This window comes from Bubalus kerabau, chromosome 4 (genome assembly GCF_029407905.1).
Source record: "Bubalus kerabau isolate K-KA32 ecotype Philippines breed swamp buffalo chromosome 4, PCC_UOA_SB_1v2, whole genome shotgun sequence".
Lineage (NCBI taxonomy): Eukaryota > Metazoa > Chordata > Mammalia > Artiodactyla > Bovidae > Bubalus > Bubalus kerabau.
The window spans coordinates 49,548,945-49,561,600 of NC_073627.1; the positions used below are offsets into that span (position 1 = coordinate 49,548,945).

Here is a 12,656-nt window from a genome sequence, read left to right on the forward strand (position 1 = left end):
CCTACCTTGGTTGGGGAAATAGAAACTGATTCCATTTCAGTCTGTGACGGGCAAAGATGAGAGTTCTTGTGGCCAGAGAAGCCGGAAAGATACGCCACTAAGCCTGACAGCTTCCTGTGTCAAAAGTGTTCATTTAAATGTCACAACTCTTCAAGTCTTTTGTTTAAATAGGAAAATGAGCAATTACAAATTTTAAGCCATTCTTACAAGTGGACAAAGAGTGAAATAAGATGATCCACTTGTGCCCTGATTATGAAACCTCAAGGTGTGTATGTCTACCAGGAAACAGAAACCAATCTCAGTATTCTTTTCTTGGCAACAGGACGCTAAGTAAACAATGGTTCATAGTTACAGTATCTCTCAAGGTTAATACACAGTTCCCAGGTCAGAGTAACAACCTCTGAAGACCAGGTGTCTTGAAGGATTCCTTTGCTAGAAAAGAAATCTGTAAGAGCAGTTTTATGAAATGGAACACTTTCTGTTTTAATGCACCTGTAAGGGAGGAAAGAGCATTTTCTGCTATTTTGTTGAGGTAATTTTCAGTAGTAGATGGGCCTGCAGTTTTTTACACCAAGCACTTGATTTCCACTGAGAAAGGACTTGGCAGGTGTGAGCAGTGTAACTTTACAATATACAAAACAAAGGATAGGGTGGGGTGGTGATTGTTCTCAAATGAATCTGGGGGCAAAGGCCTCCATCTGGAGTATGCAGAATTTCAGACTCTATACCACTAATTCTATCAGAGATATAGTTCCTATGGGAAGAAACTTAGCAATAGCAGGCACATAAACAGCCTACTGATTTGTGAACCAATTATATTACAGTAAGGCCCCTACTTTCTGGTTGAATCTGTTGGGATGGCCGATGCAATGGACATGAACTTGGGCAAACTTCAGGAGACGGTGCGGGACAGGGAGGCCTGGCGTGCTGCAGCCCATGGGGTCGCAGAGTCAGACACGACCGGGTGACTGAACAACAAAGGCCCCTAATACACAAATCTTCAAGTTTCAGACTTTCAAAGATGTAAATGCGCATTCGCATGTTTAAGTTGGTTCACATGTCTGGCATATGTTTGTCATATGTGTTGTCACCTACAAATTGGCATTTACCAAGGGCATTGCCAACGACAAGGGGTTTGCCATCTGCCTCTACGGAGTGAGCCCCATGCCGCTATAGCTGTTGACTTTCAACAACCCCTGTGAGAGTTCAGGGTGGGGTGAGGCACTCTGTGCTCCAGGGAACCTGATGAGACAGGTCTTTAGATAGTCGATGTCTTTAGGAACAGATTTTATGATCTCAATCCTTGCATCTCCTCATATCTAGAGAAGCACTAAATCCCTTCATGGTGACATCAGACCCTCATGACTAACAAAAAACCTTTTGTAAATTGAGTGCTTCATGGTATTGAACTCCCCTTTCACCAAAACCTTATATATGGACTTTCCCCCACTGCTGCTTTGGAGCAGTCTCTCAGAGCTGAGATGCTGCCTCCTGGGCTGCAGTCCTCATTTTCCTCCAAATAAAACTTAACCCACAGCTCTGTTGGACTTACAAATTGGACTTGAGAAACGGAAATCTTTCATATGCAGTGGACTTCCTGTATGATAAAATATTTTTACTTATTTTCTCAAAATCATTCATGTATGTAGTTTTCAATAGAGTTATTTGAGTATTTTTGACAAATAACAAACTGCACATATTTAAATATTTGTTTATTTATTTATTTGGCTGTGCTGGATCTTAGTAGCAGGATGTGGGATCTATAGTTGTGGCATGGAAACTCTTATTTGCAGTATGTAGGATCTATTTCCCTGACCAGGGATTGAGCCTGGGTGCCTGCTTTGGGAGCTTAGAGTCTTAGTCACTGGACCACCAGGGAAGTCTCCTGTACATATTTAACATGTAAAATTATATAAATTTTGACATATGAAACCGTCACTGCAATCAAGATATCAAACATACGTACCATCTTTTTTGCAATCTCTCTCTCCTACTTTTCCATACTCTGCTACCATCTGCAAGAAACAATTGATTTGCTACCTGTCACTACAGAAGAATTTCCATTTTCTAGATTTTTATACAATGGAATCAAATACGCACTCCTTTTTTTCTGGCGTCTTTCACTCAGAATAATTATTCTGAGAATTATTCACGTTGTGGGTACCAATAGTTCTTTCCTTTTTTATAGGGAGCAATAATTCATCATATGGATAACTAAAACTTGTTTCTGTTGTTGGGCATTTGGGTTTTCCAGTTTATGACTGTTACAAATAAAAGTGTTATTGAAGGAGGAAACAGACAGAACAGGCTCCATCTTGAAAGCAGGACTCCATCTTGGGCTGGACTGTGGACTTTGAGCTAGATGCCCAGTATTTATGGAAACAACATACCAACTGGAAAACCAGACCCCCCCTCCGCCCATGAAGGAGCCTCAGGACTTTTACCTAGACTCTCCATCGCCTAAAATAATATGCTAATTATCTCTGTAACAGAACAGAGTCATAAATTCCATTATGCTTATCAGGGTATGACCACAGGCCTATTGATAAATGTCCACTGTTTTACTATCTAGGGTTATGACACATGAATCAGGGGTTAACTTTGATCATATCTGTCTTTTACCTTGTCCAGACTAGTTTCAAGGAATTTGGGGAGGAGGGTTTGGGTACGTACACTTAGGGTATATAAGGTTTTCACAAAAACTGGTCGGGGTCCTTGGCTAAAAGGAGACTCTGCCTTGGGCCCGCCGGTGTAATAAACTGCACTTCACTATCTGCATTGCCCTTCTGAGCGAGTTTGTTTCCCAGAACGCGTGGCTACAGCAATATGAGAGTTCCCTTTCCTCCGTATCCTTGCAGACACCTGGTATGGTTAAATCATTTTCACCATTCCAATGGGTGGGTAGTTTTAATTGGTATTTCCCTAATGACTAATGATGTTATCTCAGTATAGTTTTTAAAAAGATATTAATTTAATTAATTGATTTTTGACTGTACCACACAGTTTGTGGGATATTTAGTTCCCTGACCAGGGATCAAACCTAAGCACCCTGAAGTGGCAGTGTGGAGCCCTAACCACTGGACTGCCAGAGAATTCCCTCTTTTATCCATTTTTACATTGTTTTCCTGTTATTGCCTTTCAAGAGTAAGTTGAGATACAAGTTCTTTATCATATAATCAATTACACATAGTTTCTTCTGGCCAAGGGCTCATATTGTAATTCTCTTAAGAGTGTCTTTCACTGTTAAGCAGGCATTTTTAAAGTCCGATAAATCAATTTTTTTCTTTTATGTATTATGCATTTAGTGTCAGCTCTAAGAATTGTTTGCTGAACCCAAGGTAAAAATTCTCTGTTTTCCTCCGGAAGTTCAGAAGCTGAGAGATTGAATATACAAATGGATACTGGCCAAATCATACATCAAAACAGACCTCTGATCATAGACTTTAGTTGTGACTCAAACCTGATTCACAACTCTGACCTCCCAACCTAACCACAACCCCTGCAGCAACTAGTCAAAAGTAGTCAGGACTTGATCAACAGCTGTGAAATTACTTCCTCCACTTTCAACCCTGGCCCAACCAAACAAAGCTAAATGAGGTCTCCAAACCAGTGATATGAGATAATCCACTTCCAGTAAGCCCACTTCTAGTTTCCCTAAGTGAAAAGTCGCTCAGTCATGTCTGACTCTTTGCAACCCCATGGACTGCCAGAATACTGGAGTGGGTAGGTAGCCTTTCCCTCCTCCAGGGGATCTTCCCAACCCAGGGATCAAACCCAGGTCTCCCGCATTGCAGGCAGACTCTTTACTAGCTGAGCCACAATGCAGCTTCCTTAGAACAACCTCAAATCAGGTCATCCCTGAGTGCTCTCTCTGTCTTTTCACTATAAAGCTTCCGAGTTTCTGCCATCACAAACAAATGAGGGTGGCCGAGTGCCTTAATATACTGAGCTCTGAGTAAACAGAGCTCTACTTGTTATCATTTGGGCAGTCTTCATTTATTTCCACATGATTTTAGGCTTTACATTTAGGTTTATGAAACATTTTAAGTACACTTCTGTAAATGGTGTGAAGACTACGAATTGAAGTTCTTTTCTTTTGTATGTAGATATCCAGTGGTTCCAGTCCTATTTGCTGGGACAACTGGATTGCATTTAGGAAATGATGAATCACACCTCAACCTGCCAGCCTGGTTGTTCCCAACAAATAGTCAATAATTTGTTAGTTCCAAACAAACTAAATGTGTGTGTGTGTATACGATATATTTTTATTACATAAAATATAATATATTAAAGTATAGAATTGGAGAAGGCAATGGCACCCCACTCCAGTACTCTTGCCTGGAAAATCCCATGGATGGAGGAGCCTGGTGGGCCGCAGTCCATGGGGTCGCTAAGAGTCAGACAAGACTCGGCGACTTCACTTTCACTTTTCACTTTCCTGCATTGGAGAAGGCAAAAAAGTATAGAATATACTTTTTTCCCTCACAAGATGGGAACTGCTTGGACCAGAGAAATCTAAAGAATTTGTTCCATTGCAACAAAGATAAGTAACAAACTCAATCAGATTTGCTCTTTTCAAAACTTGGGCTATAAAATAATCTGAGATTGCCCAGGTCTAAGTGAGAGAGGAAAGACAAAGCACCAAGAAAAGCCATACGCATCAGCGCACCCTAGAAATACCCTGACCCTGAAAGCTTTCCAGGTCCAAGGAGAACATTGCAGAAACTGTTACCAAAATCACAGCAGAAAAATCACCTCTTGACCATTTCTCTGGTGGCAATGGGCTCATGTCAGACTTGGCTTCTCCACTTGTCCTGCACACTTAATTCCTGTATGAATCTGGGCTCAAGTTCTGTGGGAATAGACGAAGTGAACCAACTTCAAAAGAATAGCCTCAAAATAGTAATTTGCTTCCCTGTGCTTGTCCTGTTCTAATGGTGTGTCTTCCTGTATTTTAGGAGAACATTTCAGGGTAAGACCAGCACAAATGTTGAGAAGATGAGTCTCAAGACTGATATGAAAATGAGTTTGCTGTGTATGTTTTAAACGCAGGAAAAGTCACCCCTAGGAATGAGCACAGGAGTGGAACGAACCCTCAACTGCGGAAGAAAGCAGAAAGAAAGCATCGTGCATGCAACACCTGCCTGCCGAATTCTGGAGGGGGAGTGACCAAGGCTGAGATTGAGAACAAAGTCTACGATTATGAAAGCCATGGAGTATGACTGTATCTGCCTTCAACTTTCAAAAGGCTGTTCAGATGAGTTGCACCCAGGAGATGTCTTTCTGATTTCTGTGAAATCATGGAACATCAGAGGCCTCGGTTACAGGACTAGCTACCTGTGCCCCTCTTTGAACCACAGACAGAGAATGTCTACTGTTGTCATGAATTCTCAGGAAGCACTGGCATTCCTCAAAGGCGGGATTCAGACTCTTACACATGTTCCAAGGTGTTAAGTCCATAGAAAGCTCAGGTTCATGTACAAAATAAAGGTAACACAGAGGCTTCAGCTGCTGCTTTATTTGCTAGTGCTCACCACCTTCAGTACCTGGAAAAGCTCAACCTTACGTAAAGTCCACACGGGTTGAATTTAAGATGTTCTCAACAAAGGAGTCCCAATGCTTTACTGAGTGTCTCCTCAGGTGTTTCTGCATTTATAAACACTGAGGGAGGGTACATATTTTCTGGTGTGCACGATAAGACCCCTCAAGTCACTGTCACTGGAAGTGAAAAAAGAAACTAGATCTTACCGCCATGAGTGCTTCTGTTGATCACTGTATTAGGAAGTTGCCAGTCCATAATTTCTGAACCCAGAGGTGTGAGATGCACTATGCCATCACATTCCTTGAAATGCACGATCGGGGGCCCTCCATGGATATGTCTGTGCAGTCGAGGTGGAATGATTCTGCTGTGCAGAGTTTGTGCCCAATTCCATCAGGTGAAGGACTACTGTGTGAGACAGCTGGCCACAAAGAACAGGCAGCACAGATCAGGTGAGAAGCCTGAGGTCAGGGAGCAAAATCAAGTGATGTTCATGTGTGCTGAGGTGGGAGGAGGTGGGGAAGGAGGAAAGGGAGGTTATTGTTTTAGTATCTGGGGAAGGAGAGGTACCTTCTGATTTGCAGATGCCTGATTTATTAATTCCTCTAGACACAGCAGGTGGGTCATTGCCCCTCTTTCCCTCTGCCTATCTTGAATATCCTGCATTCCACAAATGGATGCCCTGGCTTAGCAGACCTACCAGATGCTGGTACAGAAGGCTGTTTGATTTAACAGTTTGTTATCTTCACACCCTTTCTAGTGTTCACATTCAAGTCCCTTGTTTCCCTTTCTGATTATGAATTCACACTTACTTATTCAGGAAAATCCTTTTTCACACGTGCATATGGGTCCTCTCTAATTTACTGCCACCTTCCCCTGCCTCCCCATTCTTATAATGGTTCTCTAATGAAGTCTTCTTTCTCACAGCCCCACGTCCATTTTTGAACCTATATACAATCAAACCTCTGCTTCCTCACTTTTCCTTTCAAAAGTCATGACTTTTGATGTTCGAAGAGGTGATATGCATGCACATTGGAAAAGGAAATCCTGAGATAAAATCAGACAAAAGAAAATCAATGGTAATCTCTTTAAAAGTTCAGAAAAATAAAGTCCATTTCAGGGTCTTCTTAGAAATGTATATTCATTTACCTTCACTTCTAGTCATACTTTTTTTATATATATTTAGAGATATGCCAACATGTACACATAGATTAACTGTTCTCAATTGTCCCAAACAGAAAACAACCAAATTATCTATTGATACAACAATGGATATATATAGTATACTCGCATGATGGAATATTATTCAGCAATGAACGTGAAATAGGTCTAGGGTAGGATAATTAATGGAGAAGGCAATGGCACCCCACTCCAATACTCTTGCCTGGAAAATCCCATGGACGGAGGAGCCTGGTGGGCTGCAGTCCCTGGGGTCGCTGAAGGTCGGACAAGACTGAGCGACTTCACTTTCACTTTTCACTTTGATGCATTGGAGAAGGAAATGGCAACCCACTCCAGTGTTCTTGCCTGGAGAATCCCAGGGATGGGGGAGCCTGGTGGGCTGCCGTCTATGGGGTCGCACAGAGTCAGACACGACTGAAGTGACTTAGCAGCAGTAACAGGATAATTAAATTGTTTTGAAATACCACTAGAGGATTAAAGAAAGAGAGGGAATTTTAAGGGGGTCTGGGAGACTGTTCTAAGGTAATGACCACTCAAGAAAAGAATCCAGTAACCTAGCAACAATCTACTCTACCAGGTGCATCTAAGCACGAGGCACACTCAAGCCACAAGACCTCACAGTTAAAACACAAGACAACAGACATGGCTTCTGAATCTTGTTCCATGAAGTCAGAGATGCTGAAGAGCAGCATTTCCGCATGTAGCTAAGACAGGAATATCGATGAAAGGAGAAAGAACCCAGGTGAAAGGGGACTTTATACTGAAACCTGAGATGGATTACCATATTCTAGAATATGTTACCACCCTTTGGCTAATATATATGATCTGAATAGCACCCTGACAGTCCTGGTTATATCATACAGGGATCGAGGAGAAATTAACTATATAAGCCTGCAACGAGGGCGGGGTAGGCATGCAGTTGATAGTGCTCAACCCTTAGCCAGAGGTCCCACTCCACTAGCAGTCAGCCTCACAGTGGTCCTGGCAGCAGAGAGTGTGGTGAGAGGTGGATCACGGCCTTCTCCCCAGGGCCCGCCAGGCCCTCCAGCCTCAGGACTAGCAGGTGAGTGGGGGTCCCAGGGACACAGTGAGAGCTGTATCTTGCAGAGCTCCAGAGCCCTCACCAGGGCCACCCACTAGCCAGGCCCAGGCCCTGGTGAAAAGACCCAGACCAGGTACTGGATGAATACTCCCAGGCAGGGTAACTGGCCTGCACAGGCAGTCCCTCCTCTTAGCCAGGGCCTGGGCCTGGGAAAGTGAAAGCCGAGTCTTGGGACCTTGCCCTTTCTTGTCAGAACAGAGAATAACATTTGTTTTGGTGGAGGTCTACAAGGACATTGTGATCTGACCATGACCTGGTACTGAGAAGTTTGCAATAACTAACCACAACCCTCCCCTCACCTTTCCTATAAAAGGGCTTTGCTGAAAGCTTTCTGGGAGTCCAGGGTTTTTAAGGCATGAGCCACCCATCTCCTTGCATGGCCCTGCAATAACCCTCTCTCTGGTATTGTTTGGCCTCACTGTGTCAGGCACACAGACCTAACATTTGGTAACAAGACTTGATGTCTACTCAAGAAGGAGAAAATGATAGTCTTCTCCCCTCCCCACTATTTCTTTGATTACAAAAATGTAGCCCTCTTTATCCTTGGGGTTGCACTCCCTTGGCTCCCTACTAGTATCTCTCACAAGCATCCTATGGTAATAAACTCACTCTTTGCCAACTGCTTTGCCTCATGTTGACTTCTTTCTGTGAGGAGATAAAACCTGAGCTTCAATAAGTCTGACGTTTTAACTGAAAGACAGTGGGCTTGAATCCCCTCCTGAACCAGGGATCCTGGGTTCAAATTCTAATCTGAGGTGCAACTGGGTTCCAGTCCTATTTGAGAAGGAGTGTGGCTTCAGAGCCTGCTCCAGACACTCAGAACTCTTTCAGACACAGATCCAAACCACTAAATAAAATATACAATGTTAGGAACTAAATGGTTTGAAAACAGTAATGATTTTAAGGCAGTTTATAAAACACTCCTTTGATCTTTTGTGAGAAAAGACAAAGACTCAATCCCTTAATCTATGTCAAAGAAAACGGTCAAGGTTGACATTTAAGGACGGACTGCAGGATTTTTAAACTGTGATTGTAGTTTTCAATACATATTATATATTGCATTAGACTAAGTCTTGTCTTGTAAAGATCATGTCTTAAGGAATAAGAAAAATTAGCAATTCCCCAAATTCAGATAATATAAAGATGTTTAAAATCTTAAACTTAAAAATTCACTCTCAAGGTTTCAATGAGCCTTTTCCAAACATATTTATGTGCTCTTGCAGCCTATTGAACTTCTGCTCCAGAAAATATAAAGGTCGACCACGAATGGCCTCTCCTCCAACTCATGGGCCTTCCGGCTTCTCAAATGGACAGAAGATGTGAGGTCCAGGGAGCGGCCCCATGGAGGCCAGACCCAGGGGCGGGTTTCAAGGCCACCTCCTGAGCCCCGGCTTTCTGAAATGGGACATGGGTCTGGACATGGATGACTGGGGGGCACAGAAGACCCGAAAGTGTCTGCTCCGCAGCACTGCACCAAGGCCTCCAGGTCCTAGTATTTCAACCCGAAAGTCAACTTCGAGCTTTGCTTTGGACCGACCCTCCAGGCCAAGTGAACAGGACCACCAGGGAAGTCCCTGTGTGGACATGTCTTGAACCTCTTTGGGTAAAAACCAAGAAGTGAGCTGCAGGACTTTTCAGTGCCCGCTACAAAGAGGGCACTCGAAAAAGCAAGAGAGTTCCAGAAAAAATATCTACTTCTGCTTTATTGACTACGCCAAAGCCTTTGACTGTGTGGATCACAACAAACTGGAAAATTCTTAAAGAGATGGGAATATCAGACCACCTTACCTGCCTCATGAGAAACCTGTATGCAGGTCAAGTAGCAACAGTTAGAACTGGACATGGAACAACAGACTGGTTCTAAATTGGAAAAGGAGTATGTTAAGTATATTGTCACCCTGCTCATTTAACTTATATGCAGAGTATATCATGCAAAATGCCAGGCTGGATGAAGCACAAGCTGGAATCAAGATTGTCAGGAGAAATATCAATAACCTCAGATATGTAGATGACACCACCCTCATGGCAGAAAGCTAAGAACTAAAGAGCCTCTTGATGAAAGTGAAAGAGAGTGAAAAAGTTGGCTTAAAACTCAACATTCAAAAAACCAAGATCATGTCACCTGGTCCCATCACTTCATGGCAAATTGATGGGGAAACAACGGAAACAGTGAGAGACTTTGTTTTCTTGGGCTCCAAAATCACTTCGGATGGTGACTGCAGCCATGAGATTAAAAGATGCTTGCTCCTTGGGAGAAAAGCTATGACCAACCTAGACAGCATATTAAAAAGCAGAGACATTACTTTGCCAATAAAGGTCCATCTAGTCAAAGCTATGGTTTTTCCAGTAGTCATATATGGATGTGAGAGTTGGACTATAAAGAAAGCTGAGTGCCGAAGAATTGATGCTTTTGAACTGTGCTTTTGAAGACTCATGAGAGTCCCTTGGACTGCAAGGAGATCAAACCAGTCCATCCTAAAGGAAATCAGTCCTGAATATTCATCATAAGGACTGGTGCTGAAGCTGAAACTCCAGTACTTTGGCCACCTGGTGGGAAGAACTGCCCCATTGGAAAAGACTCTGATGCTGGGAAAGATTGAAAGCAGGAGGAGAAGGTGATGACAGAAGATGGGATGGTGGGATGGCATCACTGACTCGATGGACATGAGTTTGAGCGAGCTCTGGGAGTTGGGGATGGACAGGGAGGCCTTGTGTGTCCATGGGGTCGCAAAGAGTCGGACATGACTGAGCAACTGAACTGAACTGAACAAAGAGGAAAGCTTCATGGTTGGTTGGTTTCTCTGAATTTTGGACATGCAGCTCTAATCTTCATTCTGGTTACCAGTAAGGCTGTCCAGAGAGTAGGACTCTGTAGCAAGACCAAAGCAAGGATGCCTGGCCATTTTCACATGATGACCCAGCAGACCCAATGGGAATGGAAGGCTCTGTAGAAGACAGAGTTCTGAAGAAAGCCTCTAACAAGCCCCAGTAACAATCCCTGTGGTTTTGGAGGAAGACCATGCTCACTTCTGCCAGCGAGTGTTGTCCGTGTGCATTCAGTCTCTGGCTTCCCACAGAGTCCTATTGAGACTGAATCTCAGAGCATGGGGCACCAAGTAACTGTGTGAACTGACATCCCATCACATCCTAGGGGTCATCTGATCCACTGAATCACACAGTGAAGGTACAGAGTAGAATTCAATCGTAAAATGAAACTCATCTATATGAGACTGGACACAAGTGGGTCTGCAAGACCAAAACAAGTTATAAAAGCAGGCAACTCAGACTCCCATAGCATCTCCATCCACTATCTCACTGGCTTTCCCTCCACTCACAGCACTACCTTCAACCAGAATGGATGGTTGCTGCCCTCTGCCCGACTCGGGTAACCCTGCAAGACAATGCCAGAGGGAACCTCTCTAGGTCAGCAAACAATCATTGGGGTGGGATGAGAGCTGTTCCAGGACTAAGACCCTACAGGAATAAAAGTTTAACCCCAAGAGGTAAAGACTCCCATCCCACCGAGGTGGGCAGAACTTGGAGGAGTTGATGGGAGAAGGAAGGCTGCTATAATTACCACCCAAGGCCTAAGGTCAGCTCCAGAAGTGGCTCAGCAGCAGCCGGGTTTTGTGCTAATTGATGTTTCTCTCTCCCCCACCCCTTCTGATGAGAAGATTGGTGATTGATGACATTTTTGGTTTCAGATGAACATTTGACTGAATAGACACCATGGTATGGTAACTTTATTTACTATGTTGGGGACATTAACCCTTCAACCACAGGAAGGATAAGAGTAGATGCTTGGGAGGGTGAGAAGATGTGTTGTGAACATCTTCCCTCTGGGATCCATTCTCCATCCTGTTCTGGACCTCAAGAGGCTGACTGGATGGTATCATCATCTGAATTCTGGTTGATTTCGTCCATGGGGACAATGACTGAAAATTAGCAGGAAGGAGGAGAGTAAAGCGAGGCTTAAAAAAAAATTGCCCATTTTACAACCATATTTTGCTCTGCCATTTTTTATAGTCCTTTGTTCACGTATTCGAGTTTGCGTCTGCCACAGGATTCCCAGCACCTAGAACAGCAGGTTTCACACACAGGCATGGTTTCTTCTTAGACGGGAGGCCTTCCAATCAGTTATCATCCTTCTGAATATACAGATGTGTTTCCATCCTGGAGGCTGGAGAGAGCATAAGAGTCTGTCCAACAGTTGTCCCAGCCACCCTTAGAGGGATCTCAGACATGACCTCCCTTGGAGTGATCTCACACGTGACCTCCCTTCCTAAGTTTGGAGCAGACGTCACTGTCCAACCTGATGTGTTCATCCAGCCCCTCAGATGCCTTGTTGCTCTGGACCGTACCCTTTGCTTCCTCACTTCTTTCAGGAGCTTTGTCTGCTGTGCTTATTAAGAGGTCAACCCTTGCAGGAGTGATTCTTTTTAAAAAAGACCTGGCATAGTTCTGCCACATGGGTCTCCTCATGTTCCAAATACAGTGCACTCTAATCTCTAAAGTGCCATCCACATCCTAAGCCCAGGAAGCCCCCAGAGAGTCACAAGGGATGTTAGGTGGAGAATTTTCTCTGACCTCCTGCACTGCTCTTTGCTTTTGGATATCATCGCAAACCACTCTGGCACACTCTATTCCTGAATGTAAGGGTAAGGAGTGGGGAGGCCCCTGCAATCCAAGTGGCGAGTCAGAAAGTGGACCAAGAAAATCCAGAAAAAATTCCTGGGCAATTTTTGTCCTTTCAGTGATGTTTTTTCCTTCTCATGGTAGTCTCTGTTGTCAGCGTGGAAATTCTTGGCTTCATCAATCATGACATGTTGCATC

At 43.7% G+C, this 12,656-nt stretch overlaps 1 pseudogene; it reads left to right on the plus strand.

The window, feature by feature from the left end:
- The first annotated feature begins 1,068 nt into the window (after positions 1-1,068).
- On the plus strand, positions 1,069-8,069 carry LOC129650866 (schlafen family member 5-like; annotated as a pseudogene).
- Positions 8,070-12,656: the final 4,587 nt, after the last annotated feature.